The sequence below is a fragment of the Belonocnema kinseyi genome, chromosome 9, assembly GCF_010883055.1.
Source record: "Belonocnema kinseyi isolate 2016_QV_RU_SX_M_011 chromosome 9, B_treatae_v1, whole genome shotgun sequence".
NCBI classification, from domain to species: Eukaryota; Metazoa; Arthropoda; class Insecta; order Hymenoptera; family Cynipidae; genus Belonocnema; species Belonocnema kinseyi.
In genome coordinates, this window is record NC_046665.1 from 108,021,361 (window position 1) to 108,027,736 (window position 6,376).

Genomic DNA, 6,376 nt, shown 5'->3' on the forward strand with positions numbered 1-6,376 from the left:
TCCAGTGAATTCCATAATTTCGGTAATTTCATTGAATTTCACCAATTCCATGAATTCTATAAATTCTGTTCATTTCTAAAATTCCATGAATTTCTTGAATTCCATGAATGCCATAAATTTCGCGAATTCATTTAATTCCATGAATTCCGCGAATTCCATGATTTTCATTAATTCCTCGAATGACATAAATTTAGTGACTTTAATAAATTTGGTGAGTTTCTTAAATTCCTTGAATTCTGTAAGTTCCGCAAATTCCATGTATTGCGCCAATTACTGGAATTCTATGAATTTTATTAATTCCATGAATTCCTTGAATTCCAATAATTCTGTGAATTTCGTAGATTCCGTAAATTTCGCGAATTTACTTAATTCCATGAATTCCGCGAATTCGGTCATTTTCATGAGTTCCTTGACTCACGTGGATTTTTAAAATCCTATAATTACCGTGAATTTCATGAATTCTGAAAATTCCGTGCCTCCTGTAAATTTCAGGAATTCCGAGAATTCCATAGATTTCGTGAATTCCTTCAATTCCATGAATTCCATGCATTACACAAATTCCTGGAATTCCATTAAATCTGTGAATTTCGTGGATGCCATAAATTTCGCGAATTCACTTCATTGCATGAATTCCGCGAATTCGACAATTTTCATGAATTCCTTGAATTACATGAATTTGTTACATTGTATAAATACCGTAAATTCCGTGACTTCTCTGAATTTTATAAACTTCGCGAATTCCATAGATTTCGTGAATTCCGTGAATTGGCTGTATGTCATGAATTCGGAGAATTCCTTGAATTCTATTGATTTGATGATTCCATCGTTCTCAATTTTCGTCTTTCCGACGCTCTAATATGCATATGTACTGGGATTTTGGACGGTAACTTCACGATTTACAACACTTACAATACATGTATTGCAATTTCCTCATTCCAATATCATGTTTGCAATCTTACCTTACGCTTGTATTGTACAAGTCTTGTAGAAGTATTGCAGAATACCAACAATTTTTAACAGTGTAATAAAACATTTCTGAAAACTAAAAATTACGTACAGCAATTGAGGGTGGGGGGGGGATAGACATATTTTTTTACTGTTTCTTGCAGTGGGCGTGGGGGGGGCAGAAAGGGCCTATAATCTGTTCAGAAATTTAAGTGCGGCCCCTCAGTTGAATGAAACAAAGAGGGAAAATGTTTCGGGCACATAAATTGGGACACTCATGCCGAAGAATGAGAATGTTAAAAAAAAAAAAGTTCCATTTTCTTTTAACTCTAAAAGAGAAAACTAAATGTGCAAAAGTAAATGTTCGAGAGAGAAGGGAGAGAGAGGAGAGAGAGAGAGGAGAGAGGGAAGAGAAAGAAAGAGAGAAGAGATGTGAGCGTTCCGAGTGGGCGTTGTACTTGCAATACAAGTTGTGCACAGGACCAAAGGATAAAGATCTGTGCTATCTGTAAACGACCATTAGTATGCAGAATGTGTGCAACATTCGCCGACACTTTGCGCATATTGCTCTGAACACATTTTCGTTGGAAAGGATCCAATTTTCCGCGGTCTTGCGATTTGTGCATTTTTACGGCCCGGAGTAAACGCTCAAGTAACTCGCCAGATTACGTCTCATAAAAAATAAAATATAGGCTATAGACGGCGACCTGTACTTGGCTGCCTGGCTCGTCGATTCGGAATGATCCTTTCTGTAATGACAACTAGTTCTTTGGAAAACGATTGCTTCCTCTCCAACTCGACAAATTCATGGCTGTAAACTTTAATCGGTCTGAGGAAATCCGTCCCAGTAAACTTTTTCTAGGCCTTTTAATTTCCTGGACTGATGAAACCGAACATTCCATTCTTCATATTCTGGGTGGCTATTCGGCGGACGATTTCAAATTCCTTGTTTTTCTCGGTCAAGTTTTTCAAAAAAAACTTGTTCAGCTTGAAGAAAAAAATTTTGTTAAGCACTTTTTGTTGAGTGTACCAAAGAATTTTGTTGAGTGTACCTAGAATCATTTACGTCCAATCAACTCGGGTTTAGAAATAAACTTGTTTTACGAAAGAAGACGAATTTTCAACAAAATATCTTCAGTTAAAATAATTAAAATTGTAACCCGAAAATTAAAAAAAAAACTAGATATATTTTTAAGCAGAAAACTGAACCTTCAAATAAAATGGCGAATTCTTAATAAAAAATTGATTTAAACCAAATATGAGAGTTTTCAGCCAAGGACATTTTTTTCTTTAGAAAATACGATTTTGAAACAGAATACATGATTTTTTAACTAAAAATGTTAATTTTGAAATAAAAATTAAATAGTTTAATTTTCAGTTAAGAATATTAATTTTCAACGAAAAATATTTTTTTTACTCAAATGATAAATTGTTATCCAAGAAGATTAATTTTTTATCCTTAGATTCGAGTTTCAACTAAAAAGGTGAATTTTATATTTTAAGCCAAAGGTGAAATAGTACATTTTCTGTAAAAAAAATTGTAATCGCTATTGCTGAATTGTCACGAAATAATTCAATTTTAAACTAAAAAAAATAAATAAATAAAATTTCTACTAAAATGATAAATCTTCAAGTCAAAAATCAATTTTTAATCCAATAGATGACAATCAACTAAAAATCAATTTTCGACCCAAAAGATGAATTTAAATTAAAATGATGAATTTTTCCCAAAAAATCAATTTTTAACCGAATAGTTGAACTTTTAACCATACAAATAAATTTCAAACAAAGATTATCTTTCTACAAAAAAAAAACGAATTTTAAACGAAATAAATCAATTTTCAAGCGCAGAAATAAAATTTTAACGAAAATGATTATTGTTTACCGAACAAAATTAATTTTTAACCAAAATATTGATTTTTTAATTAAATCGTAGAAAATAAGTGAGTTTTTAACGAGCAAACCAAATTTTATCCAAAAAATTATTTTTCTTCGCAATAGTTGAATATTTAACCAAAGAAATACATTTTTAATCAAGAATAGTAATGTTTCACCAAAATGCGCGCGTTTTCAACAAAATATGTATATAAATTTCCAACAAAAGAGTTAAATTTTCAACATATAACTTTTAAATTGAACATGAAATAGTTAAACAACAAAATAAATCAATTTTGAACCGAAGAAATACATTTTTAGCAAAAATGATGAATCTTTTACCCAAGAGAATTAATATTTAACCACGAACATTAATAATTTTCGACACCAAAATTTAGTTTAAAAAAATTCATACATTTTTAGCCAAATAGTTGATATTTTTAACGATAAAAGATTACTTTTTAACTAAATGTCGAATAATTAAATTGACCTTTAAAAATAAAAATTTTCAATAAAACAAAGAAAGAGTTTTCAAAAAAATATTGCAACCAAAAAACACTAATTTTTACCAAATACATAAATGTTTAGCTAAAAAAGGTCCAACGCATGAACTGAATAGTTAGCAAAATAATTAAATTTTTAAGCAAATAAATGAATTACATACCAAAAAGATCAATTTTCTCCCTAAAACGACCAATTTTCATAAAAATATCTGCATTTTGAACTAAAAAAAGTAACTTTTAAATACAAAATGAAATAGTTTATTTTTTTCTAATTATTTATATTTTAATAATATTCCATACGGCTTTGATATGTATATATATTAAATATTATATTCTTTCACATTTTATTCTTTAAAATTGTAAGTTTTCTTGTAAAATTTTGTTCGAAAATCGCGCGCTTTTCCTCACTTCTGGTTCCGGTTTAATCGTAGCCAATAAAAACAATGGGAAGTTGTGAGACAACTCTCTAAGCGTACCAAAGAAGCAACTGCGCATGCGCACTCTTTTGATTCATGATGAGCAGCTGACCGCTTTTTTCAATATGGTGGATTCTAACGAAAATAACCTCTCAGAATTCTAATCGTTAACATTATTTGTAGTTATATCGAATAAAATAAAGTTGAAAAAAAAGATTTGTTTGTTAAAAAAGTCCTTAAAACATAATTAAAAGTAATTAAGAAAGTAGTGGAAGTATTATAGAGAGATCTCTTAATTAATCACTCTTTTATCTAATTACGGAATATTCCGCAAATTAATTATAATTAATTTAACGAATTTTCCACGACTTATACACATTTTATTAAATCAAAATATTTTGTCCTTCGATTTTTTTCTCATACATAAAATATTATATATTTTTTTAACAAAATAAATTTTTCGCATGGAAGAATAATGTTTGCTGTAAAAAATTGAATTACTCCAATAAAATTATTTTTTTACGTCTACCAAAGTTTAGCTCGATTGACGTAAAATAATTTTGTTGTAATTAAAAATATTTAATTCATTCAGAAAAACTATTTTGTAAAATCTACAATATTTTTGTCATGTTTAAAAAATCATTTTGTTGAGCTAAGAAATATTTGGTTACTTCAACCAAATAAGTAAGTTCAATCTACAAAAAATTGTTGTTCCTACCATCATTTTTGTTTATTTATATCAAACGCTCCAACAAAATAATTTAGTTGGCTCAACAAAACGATTTTTTTGCTTCTATAACAACCGACAATTTTTTTTGGCCAACCAAATATTTTTCTCAGTGTACTTTTAACCAAACAGTTAAATTTTCAAGCAAAAATAAATTCTAAGGTTGAAAAATAATAGTAAGCATGAAAAAAAAAGATTTTAATTTTAATTAAAAAATATTTAAGCTCAACCAAAAAAGAAGAGTTTTGAACAAAATAGTTGAATCGTCATCTAAATAGTTAAATTTTTAACATAAAAATATAAATTATTAACTAAAATTGCATTACAATTATTCTTAATTAATAATATATGATTTCCACATCAACAAAAAACGAATTCTCAAGAAACAAAATAATATTTGATATTTCAGACGAAAGATTTTGATTTTAAATAAAGAATGTTGTTATTGAAACAAAAAATATTTTGATTTTATGTAAAGGACAGTAGAATTAAATAAAAAAAGACGAATTTCAAACAAAAGAGTTGAATCTTCAACGAAAGAATGAATTTTCTATAAAAAAATATATTTTCCACCAAGTGTATTAATTTTATACCAAAAAATAGAAATTGTCAATAAAACGTATGAATTTTCAACTTAAAAAGATCAGTGTTCAAAAAGTATAGAGTTCAATTGAGAAGAAACAAAATTAATTTAAAAAAAAAAAAAAATTTTGCACAAAAAATTACATTTTCACTAAAAAGATCAATCTTTTCTAAAATGATGAATTTTCAACCAAACAGATAAATTTTCAATAAAAAATTTAACAAATACACAAATTTTCAACCGGATTGTAGAAGTTACTACTAACAAAATCAATGTTTAAAAAAGAATGGAATTAAAAAATAAATATTTCATTTTTGAGTGAAAAGATAGGGATTCAACTAAAATGATGAATCTTTATCAAAAAATAAATGTTTGATAAAGTATTTGAATTTTCATTTGCAAAATAAGCAAATTTTCACCAAATGCATGAACTTGAAGCAAAATTCTTGAAATTGAAACTTATAAAGATTAGTGTTTAACCAAGAATGTAATAGTTCAGTTTTCAACAAGCAAAATTAATTTTGAACAAGAAAAATAACCAAATTGATGCGAAATACTTAAATTTTTACTGAAAAGGTAAAGCTCTAACTAATATGATAAATCTTTATAAACAAAAAATAAATTTTGAACAAATCAGTGGAATTATTAATACAAAAAGATGAATTTTCAACAAAAGTCTCAATATTTGATATTTAAACCAAAAAAGATTTTAACTTTAAAAGAAGAAAAGTTTAATTCGACTAAAATTTTTGACACTTTAAACTAATTGAATTTATTTTATACTAATAAAGACAACTTGTAACACTAATAAATAATTAAAATGAGTAATTTTGAATGGTGCAATCAGTAACTTTTAATAATTAAAATAGTCCTTTTGACTGAGATAACAGTCACTTTCACTGATTAAAAAAACCATTTTGATTGATCTAATCAGTAACTATCGAACTTTTAATGAACAATTTATTTAATTTATTTTTAATGTAGAAATTTAATAAAGAATTATTATTTATAAATAACTGTACTTTTTTAATATAGCAGAAAAACGAGCCACTTGCATTTGTCAATTTTTGAATGATCGAAATTTAAATTGTAGTTTTTAATCGTAATAAAAAGTTTGAGTAAACACGTGAAACAATTGCGCAAATTCGAGACATGACTTTGTCAAGGATGTCAACTTGACTATATTGGATCAAGAAAGAATACGTAGTCGTTTCGGTTCACCGAATTTCACTAGCCTGGAGGTGTCTTAATCCGTGACTGATTTCCATGCCTATTCAATAGCAAATCGTCGAGTTTATCGTAGAATAAGGAAATCAGAACTGAGTCA